General features: G+C 35.7%; 1 long non-coding RNA gene across 2 annotated transcripts in view; it reads right to left on the bottom strand.

Moving 5' to 3' along the window:
* LOC140511485 (uncharacterized) overlaps positions 1-13,908 on the bottom strand; it is a 63,216-nt gene that overhangs the window by 35,372 nt on the left and 13,936 nt on the right. For both annotated transcript variants that reach the window (XR_011969566.1, XR_011969567.1), the window contains exon 3: positions 5,717-5,843. This is a non-coding gene — a long non-coding RNA (uncharacterized lncRNA). The remainder of the gene's footprint in view (positions 1-5,716; positions 5,844-13,908) is intronic.

Genomic DNA, 13,908 nt, shown 5'->3' with positions numbered 1-13,908 from the left:
AGGGGATATATTAGATAATGATTCTGGTTAACTAAGTTTGTTCAACTTCTATGACATGAAAGAAAATATGATATTATGAATCTGTCTCTTTTTTTACTTTTACAGCCTAAAAAATATACAAGATTGCAATATGTAAAATATATCTTGGTCACATTGATATCTACCCATCAAACATAACACATACTCAAATAGTAGGATAAGTATAGAAAGATGAGAGTTAAGGATAAATATAAGTAATAGGGTGAGGATGAATTCCAAGAGTGTTAAACTTTCTCCATCCTAGAGCATTCCAGGTCAAGCAAAACTACTGTAACCCTTGGGCAACATGAATATGTCTAATATTTTTTGTTTCTGATTCAGACGTCTAGACATTGAATGTATTTATCACTAGGAAATTGAGAAGAGCTCAGGGGACAAGAATGAATTACTTTAGGATGATTCCTAGATCCTTAAGCAAATTCTAAGAAGTTGTTTCTTAGACCTTATCCAATGAATTGTCTTGGATATTTGTCAGGGTTATTAAAAATCACCTCATTGAGATGCTATGAGAATCAGTCAGTACTTAGAGTATTTTAGAAACCATAGAGGACTAAGAAATGCACACAATTATTAATGCTACTGATAAAAACAACACAAATCTCAACATTACTATGAAAAGAGTTTTGTGCATTTTTGTGTGTGAGTACATACACATACTCCACACACATTCAAATGAGCAAACACGCACGCACACACACACACACACACTCAAACACTCAAATCGATCTGTGATCTCATCAACATGGATATACCCTCCAAAGATGCTGCCCATCTACACCTGCTCATCCTTTCTTCCATTTTTTTCACATCCCCCACAAAGTCCCCATGAGGGTGAAAGAAAGGTCTATTCCAAACAAGGAATGATCTCCCTCAGTGTCTCTTAACATCAGAAAGAGACCAACAGACCATAAGGAGTGAGAAAAATTCCAAGGCCAATGGATTTTTATCCCTAATTAGCAATGATGACATATTTTGGATGCCTGCCAAATGCTTTCAAGTAGTCAGAGAACTGGAAGGGAAGTTAGGAGTTGTGTAGTCTACCCCTGCCCCTCATTTTACAGGAGCAGAAATTGAGACCCAGACATAAAAGACTTGTACAAAGTCACTAAGGAAATAAGTGGCAGAACTAGAATTTGAACTCAGATCCACTGATTCAAAATCCATATAGTATGCTCCCTATCTTGACAGTTGGTTACCCATTTCAAAACTATATTAATATGTGAGTAAACCACGTATTTACTTTTACTTTCAATAAAAGAACATTCTCTGAAGGGAAAGGAGAGTGTACATTAGTTTTATTCCACATTGCAAGGGATAAAGTATGTGTTGAACTTGTTTTGTCTGAGGGTTGCTGTTTTTGTGTATTTTTGTTTTGTTTTTTTGGCACAGTGGGAATGATAGGAAATATGCAGGGCTTGCTATATATTTCAATTTTCTGGGAGAAACAAAGCCCTTAGCTCTTTTCTAACTTCTAACAAAACTGACATCTAATTTTTTCATACTGCTCTTAAATATTTCATCCATTTTCAAAGATTCACTGAAGCTCAGAATAGAAGAAATCTCAAAAGCCAGGTGATCCAACAATGTCTGAAAAGGGACCCCATCGCAATATCCCTCACAAATTATCATTCCACCTTTGCTTCCAAACAGCTCAGAAGGGAAAAGCTACTGCCTTGTGGGGCAGCCTGTTCTATTTTTGAATAGTTCTCATTGTTAGGCAGTACATTAGTGATACAAAAATCTGCTTCCTGGCAACTTAAACTCAGAGCTCTTAGTGCTACCTTCTAGAGTCATTAATCCTATTTGCATATGATACCCTCTCAAATATTAGGCCCTTGGGAAAGTTTAGAGAATCATGTAGTGGAACCAGTAAGAATATGAAGGAAAATTAGCTCTGTGGTATAGTGGATAGATAGAGCACTAGTCCTGAAGACAGGAAGACCTAAGTTCAAATCCAGCCCCAAATACTTCCTGGTTCTGTAATTCTGGACACATCACTTCCTCTCTATCTGCTTCCGTTTTTTCAAATGTAAAGTGGAGATCATAACAGCACCTAGCTCACAGGGTTCTCATGAAGATCAAATTAGATAATCATTGTAAAGCACTTAGTACAGTGTCTGGCACATAACAGGAGCTTAATAAATGCTTATGAAAATGAAGAGCAGGGACTCGCTAGAACTCTTCCCCCAAGCCCAGCCAAATACCTGTAAAAAATGACCCCAACCAAATTTGAGAGCTGCAGAACCCACAGAATGAAGGTGTGAAGCACATCTCCAGCTCGACAGCCTGGAAAGTCAACAGGAAACATCTACTGTGCAGTGCAGACAGCAAGAAAAAGTCCAGCATAGGCTGTGCCAGCACAGATGGGACCTGAGCAGGACTGAGGTGAGGAAACTGAATCTCTGGCACCTGTGGTGGTTTCCAGACTTCACAGCTCCAAAACACCAAGGACAAATTGGAAGGTCAGTGGAAAAAACCTGTGGGACCTGTGGGAGAGAATAGCATGATTCAGCCCCAGCCCCAGGGTGGTGGAGGGTGTGGAATGGCCTGCAGGAGCCATAGCAGCAGCAGGGGTAGCAGCAGCGGCTGTTTCTGGAGCTCTAGGTTCGCAGATTGGGGCAGGGAGGATGGAGCAGCTGACGGTACCCCCCTGCCCCCATCCCCACTGGAAGCAGAGAACTACCTTGACAAAGAGTTCAAAAATCAAGTAAATGGCTGGGGAAATGAACAAAAACAGGAAAAAGAATCAGACTATAGAATCTTACTTAGTGACAAGGAAGACCAAAATTACAAAAAGAAGACGAGAACAAAGTCAAAGCTCCTCCATCCATAGCCTCCAAGAAAAATAGGAATTGGTCTCTGGGCATGAAAGAGCTCAAAAGGGATTTTAGAAATCAAATAAGAGAAGCAGAGCAAAAATTGGGAAGAAATGAGAGTGATGCAAGAAAGTCATGATAAATGAGTCAACTGTTTGCTAGAGGGGACTGAAAAAAATGCTGAAGAAAATAACACTAATGCAAATGGCAAAAGAGATCCAAAAAGACAATAAGGAGAATGCCTTAAAAAGCAGAATTGGTCAGATGGAAAAGGAGATCCAAAAGCTCATGGAAGAAAATAATTCGTTAAAGATTAGAATGGAGCAGAGAGAAGGTAATGACTTTATGAAAAATCAAGAAATTATAAAACAAAACCAAAGAAATGAAAAAATTGCAGACAATGCAAAATATCTCATTGGAAAAACAACTGACCTGGAAAAAAGACCCAGGAGAGACAATTTAAAAATTATTGGACTACCTGAAAGCCATGATCAAAAAAAGAGCCTAGACATCTAATATTCTGGAACAAGAGGGTAAAATAGATATTGAAAGAATCCATCTATCACTTCCTGAAAGAGATCTCCAAAGGAAAACTCCTAGGAATATTGTAGCCAAATTGCAGAGCTCCCAGTTCAAGGAGAAAATATTGTAAGCAGCCAGAAAAAAATTATTTGAGAATTGTGGAAACATAATCAGAATAACACAAGATCTAGCAGCTTCTACATTAAGGAATCAAAGAGCTTGGAATATGATATTCCAGAGGTCAAAGGAGCTAGGATTAAAACCAAGAATCTCAAACTCAGCAAAACTGAGTATAATACTGCAGGAGAAAAAATGATCATTCAATGAAATCAAAGACTTTCAAGCATTCTTGATGGAAAGATCAGAGCTGAATAGAAAATTTGACTTTCAAACACAAGAATCAACAGAAGTATGAAAAGGTAAACAGAAAAAAAGAAACCAAAAGGGACTTACTAAAGTTGAACTGTTTACATTCCTACATAGAAAGATAATATTTGTAACTCTTGAGATTTTTCTCAGTATTAGGGTAGTTGGAGGGATTATATACATTATATATACATATATATATATACACATATATATATATATATATATATACACACACACACACACACACACACACATATATATAGTTGGAGGGTACAGGGTGAGTTGAATATGAAGGAATGATATCTAAAAAAAATAAAATTAAGGAGTGAGAGAGGAATATATTGGGAGAAGGAAAAAGGGAGAAATTGAATGGGATAAATTATCTCACATAAAAGAAGCAAGCAAAAGCTTTTTCAATGGAGGGGAAGAGGGGGAAGGTGAGAGGGAAAGAGTAAACCTCACTCTCATTGGATTTGGCTTAAGGAGGGAATAACATGCACACTCAATTGGGTATGAAAATCTATCTTACACTACAGGAAAGTAGGGGAGAAGAGGATAAGCAGGAGGGGTAAGGAGGATGATGGAATGGAGAGCAAATGGGAGAAGGGGATAATTAGAAGTAAACACTTTTAAGGAGGGACAGGGTCAAAAGAGAATAGAATAAATGGGGGAGACAGGATAGGATGGAGGGAAATATAGTTAATTTTTCACAACATGACTGTTATGGAAGTGTTTTGCATAACTACACATTTATAGCCTATATTGAATTGCTTGCCTTCTCAGTGGGGGTGGGTGGGGAGGGAGAAAGAGAGAGAAATTGGAACTCAAAATTTAAAAAATTTTAAAAACTTCAAAATTTTAAATTTTAAAAACATGCAACTTGGGAATAAAATATACAGGTGATGAGGCACAGAAATTCATCTTGCCCTACATTTAGAGAGGAAGGGGATGAGAGAAGGGAGGGGTATGGTAGAAGGGAGAGCAGATTGGGGGAAGGGATAATCAAAATGCATGATCTCTTGGGGTGGGCTGAGGGGAGAGACGGGGAGAAAATTTGGAACTCAAACTCTTGTGGAAGTGAATGTTGAAAACTAAAAATAAATAAATAAATTTTTTAAAAAGCAATTATTGGAAAAACAATAAAAACAAACAAGCAACATCTCATAATTATAAACCAGTCCAAAGTAGTAGAAAGAAAAAAGTTTACAGAAAACTAAGCATAAGGCCTAATTAACCCACTTCATTCTCTGAGCATTTACAGTTGAAACTGAAACCTACAAAAACATATCAATGTTTCTCCTATCCATTTCAATTTTCTCTATCTATGACAATGGAGCCACCATATTCAGACTCTAACATTTCAATCAGAGGGCTAATAAAGAAATAGAAATTGTGCGGAGGAGATAAAATTGGAAAAGCTGCTGAATCACATCAAATATAGACAGAGGTAGTTCATATTAAACAATTTTAAGTGATCAGTTCTCAAGATAATTAAGCTAGAAGATACGAAATTAGAAAAAAGTCATGAAAGGCATTATTACAAAAAAAAAAAAAAAACCAGCTCAGAGGGCATCAGTAACTACTAATCTCTGTATACTCTTTTTCACATCTATAAAAATATTATGAAAATGATCTGTATACATATCCTGGGTATACTTAAGGAACATGTAATAAGAGAATACCCAGGCTTTTGCAAATGATATTCAACAGATTACATCTTTGCATACAATTACTTAAAGCTTTCAGGGAATACAAGATCTCTCTGGTTCATTGTTGGTTTACTATTTTTTTAAAAAAGCATTTGATTCAGTGCAGCAATATTAGACTCTTCTCCTTTAAGAAGAGACCTCATATTACATAATAAGATTATATGAGTCTTACCTACAGTGATGAAACAAGAGAGAACTTTTCTGAGTTATCTTGGACTGTGAATATCACACAAGGAATAAAATAGGGAGACATGCACTTACCAAAGTGGTTATCACAGGTAAGGAGGATTCCAGAACATGGATCAAATGCAAGAAGAATTCCTTCTTAATGATAAGGATGTTCAATTGTTCCTGTTTGTGAATTCCAGTTTTCTGGTTGCATCAAGGCCTGGAACACAACAGAGATTTACAATTAATCAAAAGATTTCTGTCTAAAAATCCACACAGGAAAAAGAAATCTGTAAAGAATACCTATTATTCAGACCATGATATGTGGTTAGATAATTCATTACATAATCTTGAAAGATGCCACATGTGAAAAATAATGTGGGTTGACTTAAAAAGGAAGAAAGACGGCTGAATTTCATTTCACAAATTGTGCAGAACTTTCAATTACCTCTAGTTATTTGTGAAACAAACAAAATAAAACCAATTTCTTGACACTAATACCCTTCAGTTGAAGCTATATAGCAGAGAATCATGGAGCAACACAACTTCCAAAGAAATGAAATTGTACATGACTCAGAGTTAAATGGACAAGTGTATGATGAGCATAAACTGCAGTATTTTGCTAGTAATGTAACGTGGGCAAAAAGAAACAAAAAATGACACAGTTATGGAGAGAAAAACATGTAGAAAGCTTAGCATGAGACCCAATTAGTCTAGTTCTTTTCATAAGTATGTGGCATTAGAAGAATCAATATTTAAGACTACCTTGAAGGATCAAGTTATATTAATTGATATAAAACATTGTTTTGTCCATAAGATAAAATGAAGATAGTAAGATGAAAAGTTTTATTTCAGAGTAAAATAGCAATATCTGCTTATAAAAAATTGTATTGAAAGTGCATTTGTACACAGAGGAAAAATAATATGATATAAATTTTCTTGCAATCACTTTTGTAGGAATTGCATTTTTTGCATACTTTTTGGTCATTCGTTTATCACAAATAGGTTATTTACAAATGAAACATGCATTTACGGTCCTGTTATGGCACTTCATAGTGTCATAAGTGTGGGGCATTTGGGCAGAAGAAGCTTCTATGTCTCCAACCATAGTTGCTGTAACTCTTGATTTGCCACTTAGACCATGTCCACTAAGCATTTAACTAACATTATGGACGTATTCTCAACAGCTAATGTTTGAATTACAAACTTTTTTTTTACATGTTATCCAGCTATTGATGAGAATCATAACTAAAAACTGTAGAAAGCATGCATAGTCATTTTCTGGCTGTTTTCATTGAGAAACACCATGCCATTTGGAAGTTGTTCAGTCATTTTTCAGTCATGTCTGACTCTTTGTGAACCCATTTGAGAATTTCTTGGCAAAGATACTTGGAGTGGTTTGCCATTTCCTTTTCCAATTCATTTTACCTGTGAGGAACTAAGGCAAACAAGGTTAAGTGGCTTTCCCAGGGTCACACAGATAGTATGTGTCTGAGGCCAGGTCTGAACGCAGGAAGATCAGTCTTCTTGACCCCAGGCCAGGCACTCTATCCATCGTACCACGTAGCTGTCCCTTGCCATTTGGAAAGAACCATCCTGTTTTGCATTACTTCTGTTTCAAAAACAACCCAGCTCTGAGCTGTTCTCATCTGGAATCTGAACATCTAGATAAAGTATCTTTATAATAATTAAAGACAGTTTTCGTGTACTAGTATGAAGTCAATATTGCTGTGGGCTTCTCTGGAGAATTTCACAGCCAGTGTTTTATATCGTGGGCCATGTTTCTTCATTATTTCTGGATGATCTCTACAGTTCTGACAATTAGTACCAATTCTGCAGCACCTTTGTTTCTACAAGTCTCAAGAAAAGGTCAAGGGATGGACAATAAGTGCCATGGGTTATACTGTAGCACTCTATTCAACAGTGCTCTCATGAACTTCAGTAGGTACACAGGTATCGTTGCTTCCAGTATCACCTTTTCCTCAGTAAGAGAATCTGTTGAACGAATATTTGTTCTCAGTGACTACTGCTTCCCAAGATAGTAACCACATTTATACAGCTTGTTTGACATACGTTGAATAAATTTACAGTGTCTTGAAACGCAATTGCTCATCAACATTACATATATAGCATTAAAAGGATTCTATAGTTTGGATACTAGACAAAACTTGTCCCAAGATAGATTTTGCTTCCTACTAATTTTCAGTTCAAAGTGAAGGTGCTTTATTATATCCAAGAATTGATTATGTGGCATAGACTTATTAAACAAAAGACACCCCCAGGACCTATTCCACACACTTTTTATGGGTAGATTTCTTCCATCAATAATGCCATAAGTGCCAACAAGAACAATGAACTTTTTAAATTCATGTAATTTAATGACCCATTTAGCATTGCGTGTTACGCATTGGCCTTCAACATTTAAAAATTTCTGACTATTGCTAAGCTTTGGATCACTAAATGAAATTCAAAAAGAAGAAATAGAATTTTTGTGGACAACATGGGTTGTGCAATATGAGGAAGGACCAGCTTGAAGTGTAATAATATTTAGCTGTTGCAAGTGCCCCTGTACTGTTTGAGAAGTAGTAGCCCATTGCCAAGAAGAGTCATTTTTATTTTTCAGACATTATGGCTCTTCATTTCTTCTGAGACACTGAAGTTCTTGATCAAACTGAACTGCCAAGTATTCAAAGTATGCTTCAGAGAGCGCAACTCCAAGGGGCTGGTCACGTTGTCCGAATGCAAAATATCCACTTGGCAAAAAGACTCTTTTATGGAGAACTCATATGGGGCCGGCGATCACACAGTGGCCAGAAGAAGTGATACAAGGACACTCTCAAAGTCTCTCTCAAGAATTTTGAATTTGACTGTGCAACATGGAAGACATTGGCACAGGACCCCTAAGCATGGCATGCCCGTATCAGTAAGGGTGCTGTGCTCTATGAACAAAGCAGAACTGAGACAGCACAAAGTAAACATAGCAAATTTGGAGTATCCACCCCAAAAATTCATACAGTCTATCTGTGCCCAACCTGTGGTAGAGCATTCCAAGCTCATATTAGTCTGATCAACCACAGTTGGACACACTGAAATTTCACTCTATCATGGTGATGTCATTTTGGTCCTCTTCAAAAACAAAGGACAACAACCAACCAACCAACCGTAATTTGAGAACCACATTGTTCATTATCTTTTAGACTGTCAACCCAGAAAGAACTTCCCTGATGGACTTGTCATCAAATGGAATCAGATGAGGAATCCTTGTCTCTGCCTCACTCATTGGAATTGTACCATTTCCATGATCAAATTCACTGTGAAAGTTCTCATGGGATGAATCAGATGGGATATTTCTTATTCAAATGAGATAATATTTGTAAAATGCACAGTACATGGTACCTAGTAGGCACTATATAAATGCTTATTCCCCTCCCCCTTATTACTTCTAAAATGACTTCATCAGAAAGTCTTTCAGACATTTTAGCAGCAAAGATACAAGTAAAACTATATTATTTAACAGTCAAACTATAAATTTGAAAATGCAGAAACAAGAAAAAATTGATTAGTAAAATAGTGGAAGTTACATGCAAAGTATTTTGAATTTTGCATTTTATATAATATACTATTCAAAAATATTTTTGATGTATTTGATGAATTATATTGATACTCCAAAGGAAAAAGTCTCATATGGACAAATAAATGACCCAATGGAAATAAATGTCAGAACATTTCCTCTTATAACAAAGATATGAAGTATTTAGCATATATGTCATATGATGCATTTGATCCTTACACATGGAACCATTTTTTTAAATTCTTTTTGCTACTTGAAAAGTCTTTAGAATCCTAAGGAAGTTCCTAACAGAGATAAAGAAAAAACATTAAATGTGAAGTAGAAATACCTAAGCCTTTTGAGTTATAAGTGTCTAAAGAAAAATTGCATCAATTGATGTACCTAGTCCTTCTAATTTTAAAGGTAAAACTCAGTAAACAACAAACAAAAAAATGGAAAAGATCTATTAATATTTCTGTCACAAACTATTTTCTTCAGCAATGACTGAAGCCAATATATTTAAATTCTAAAGATTCAACCCTGGTGTGTTATGTGTGGAAGAAAAAATATAGTACTAACAGAAACAAATATTTGAAAAAGAAAGGAAAATTAAGAAAGTGAAAAATGTGACCTATTAACAAGTGGGAAAAAAAGTCTATAGTCTGTAAACTATAAAACTGAAGGATAACCCCCCAAAAATGATTCAAATCTAATTGATGACCATCTTCATAAAAGAACAAATGGGAAATCAATCGAGTGAGTTAGTAACTTTGTTTCTAAGGTAACTTTCTGATTGGAACTTTAAAATAACTGCCTTTGCTAAAAGTTTCCTAAAAGAGGAAAGCAGGTCAGTAGGAAGAAAATGCTGCATAGTATTTTCTTCATTTTTACACTTCTTATCTGTAGAATGAATAACATATAAATAAGACTATTTTTAAAAAAAGATCATTTGAAATCTTACTGGAGATTAATAAGGGAGTTCGTGTAATTAGGGATAGCTGAGGATAAGTATGAGAGAGATATGCCATCAATGGTCAGTTAAGAAGGCTAACAAGAAAAAACCCTCTTAGGGTATTTAATGGCCAAGTTCCTAGAAGCTAACAGGGAGGGAATGATGGATTGGTTGAAGTATCAGGATTTTCAATTGCCAGAAGTGTTGTGAGTTTAAAAAAAAGTGTTGTTTTTAAGAGAGAAGGGAGAGTTACAAGAGTTAAACAGCAAAAATGATAAGAGCATTAAATTTCATCACTAAGGGGACAGTAGTAATATTTTTTACTTGTATACTTAATACACATAATTTAATTTCAGATGATATTTGGCAGAGGCAGGTAAATGGTACAGTACAGTAGAGTGTTGATGAGCTCAGAACAAACCTGAGTTCTGATGCCGCCTCAAACATTTACCAGATCCTGGATAAGTTATTTCATCTCTCTTAGCCTCAGTCTCCTTATCTGTAAAATAGGGATAATAGCAGTACCTGCTTCACAAGTGTTTGTGAGGATTCAATGAGAGAAGCAACACAGACAGATAAATAGATAGATATAGATATATTGACATATACATGTGTTTGTGTACTTATCTCATTGCAGGCATGTGGAACAGTCAGTATTACATGTCTGTCTGTATATGTATATACACACACACATATCTCCTCCTTGCCTCAGCCTCACAGAGTCCTTTCTCCTTTAAGATGTAGTTAAACCTTCAGAGTGTAGACTGTCTTTTGCCTTTCTGTGTATGTTTAGCACTGTTTACAGTACCAGAAACACAGTAAGTTTTCATATTTATTTACTTTTTTAAGAATGTAGCTCAAACACAGTCTCTACATTAACTCTTTTCTGTGCCCTCCCTCAAAAACTACCTTACATATGACTGTTTTATAGGTATGCAATGTCACAAAAGTTTTAATGCAATTTTAAGTTTTAAAGGCTCTAATTGCTTAAAACTACACCAATAGTTTTGGAATATCCTATGCTTATATTTGTTTACTCTATACTTATGCCATATATATTTTTGCCTATATTTGTTGTATCTCTTAAAATTTTTGTTGTTGTTTGAGTCATTTCAGTTGTGTCCAATTCTTCGTGGTTTTCCTGGCAAAAATACTTGAGTGGTTTATCATTTTCTTCTTCAGCTCATTTTACAGATGAAGATTTGAGGCAAACAGGTTTAAGTGATTTATCCAGTGTCCCACAGCTAGGAAGTGTCTGAGACTGGATTTGAACTCTTGAAAAGGATTCTTCCTAATTCCAGGATCAGTACTCCATCCACTGTACCACCTAGTTACCTTATTAGAATGTAGGCTCTCTGTTAGTAGGGATTGTTTCTCTCTTTGTACTTATATCTTTCATGATTAATAAGAGTGTCTGAAATGTAGAAGGTGCTTAATAAATACCTGAATGATTAATCACCCAACTTTGCACTGACTCTCTCCCACCTTGGAATGTTGTTCCTCCCCATGGCTACCTCAGCTTCCATGACTTCCTTCATTCAGTTCAAATACTATTCTCTTTTAGAGGCCTGTCCCAATCCCTCCTGCTGATAGTAATATCTTACCTCTTAAGGTTACCCTCTAACTACTCTCTAGACAATTTGTGTGTAAATAGATACCTTCATGTTATCTCTTCCATTAGAATATGAGCTTCTTTTAAGGGCTAGGAGAGCAGTTTTGCTGTTCTTTATATTCCTAGAATTTAACATATTGCTTGGCACATAATAAGCATTTTAAAAATGTTGAGTGATGTATGTTTTATAATTTTGATGGATACAACTAGCAATTATTTTTGCAGTGTTTCAGAAACAGATCAAATTCTACAATATAATTACATGCCAATCATTTACAGTGTAATTAAACTCTTACTGAAACAAATGAGAACAATTGATATGAGAAGAATGCTTTCAGAACCTAGAGAGTTCTTTACCGTAATGCCATGTATCCTGTGGACTATGATGTCGGCACCTAATAGTAATATTAGTGGTGATACAGTAAAGGAAAAGAATGTTTTAACTCAACTACCACCCATTCTGCTAAATACTAAATAACAAAACATAACTGAATTCCTCCCCAACCTCTGTTTTACTGTTCACTGAATAGCAAAACCTGACTCAACTATTTCCATCTTCCTTAGGCTTAATTATGTATACAGCACTTCATAAAACCTCAAAAATATTGCACACAACAGGAACAAGGAACTTTCCAGACCAACATTCCTACAGGGACAAACTGTATCCCACTGGTCCATTGCTGCAGCATGCTACTGATTGGCTGTGTCCCCTAAGAAAGCCTAAAAAGGCTAACTAAGTTAAATCTATACCCCAGGAATATAAAACTGCCCCAGTCTTCTCTAGAATACTAATAAATCTCTTTTAATTTAACTTTGGCTAATCACTTAATTGACTTCCAGAAGGGGCACTTGAGCTGATACCCTTAAAGAAGAAACATCCCAATCCCTCAGGGGTACCCCTAGAGCCCCAACAGGATGATGTAGCCAGCCTTGTAGTGAGAGCATGAGCTCAGAGAACATTTATTTCATATGCTATCTTTCATTTATTTTGCTTCATTTTCTATATCCCAAACTACATTGCAAAATTCTTGTGGGTAGGAACTAGGTCTTATAAAACCAACACCAACACCCAGCACAGTGGGGCTAAGTACTAAGTGTTCAATAAATACCTATTGATTGATTAAAAAGTGAAAATTTAAGTAATCATTATTTTGGACCGGTTAGTGCAGGAGAGAAGAGAATTGAATTATCCAGTTTGCTAGCTCTGTTTATAAAATTAACATTATAATTGATAAGTTCCTACTTCACTTAGTGATATGTAGGCCTAGCTGAATCACCAGCACCAAAAGAAGTTATCAATCTCCTTATGACGGCATGTAACATGTATCCCCTAATTTCCTTGCTTCTACCTAGCTCACTTACTCACCTTATTCTCAGTGTTTACCAATTTTTGTTTACCAACTTAACTGTAAACAAATAGAACTTTGCTTTTATGAAATAAAATTGTTGTTGTTCAGTCATTTCTGACTTTTGTCACCCCATTTGGGGTTTTCTTGACAGAGATACTGGAGTGGTTTGCTGTTTCTTTCTCCAGCTCATTTAATGGATGAATAACTGAGGGAAACAGGGTTAAGTGGCTTGCCCAGAGTTATACAGCTTCTAAGTGTCTGGAAGTTGGATTTGAACTCAGGGAGATGAGTCTTCCTGACTTCAGGCCAGATGCTCTATCCAGTGCACCACTTAGCAGCCCCAAATAAAATTACTTATTAATATTTTGACTTTTTTTTCTTACTTTCTTTTCTTTGGGAATAAACATTATCCTGGAAGAAGCATCCATTCTGTGTCTTATGGATTTTCTCAAGGTTCAGGCAAAGCTGGGAAAAGTCTTGAGGATTAATGATCACTTCTTTTAGGAGATATTGTTTCTGAGATATGTCTAGGTCAGTGATATAAAAAATCATTATGATTTTGCAATAAATCTTTTAAATACCCCAGAGAATTATGGAGTACTATCAACAGTTTTCATAACAAAGGTAGCCTGAATACCACTGGTATATTTCCTTATTTGATAGTGAAAACTATGACTTACATTTATTTCATGGTTCATCTTATAACCTTGGATACTGGCCTGGCATGTTTTCTAAAACTTAAAACTTAGAATTATTATTTTTTTCTTTGTTAATAATATTTATTTTCACTCTTCTGTGCAATACTACCCTCTCCAAAATTTG

Source organism: Notamacropus eugenii, chromosome 6 (assembly GCF_028372415.1).
Source record: "Notamacropus eugenii isolate mMacEug1 chromosome 6, mMacEug1.pri_v2, whole genome shotgun sequence".
NCBI classification, from domain to species: Eukaryota; Metazoa; Chordata; class Mammalia; order Diprotodontia; family Macropodidae; genus Notamacropus; species Notamacropus eugenii.
The sequence above is the reverse complement of the archived record's forward strand: the minus strand, read 5'-3'. Positions and strand labels throughout refer to the sequence as shown.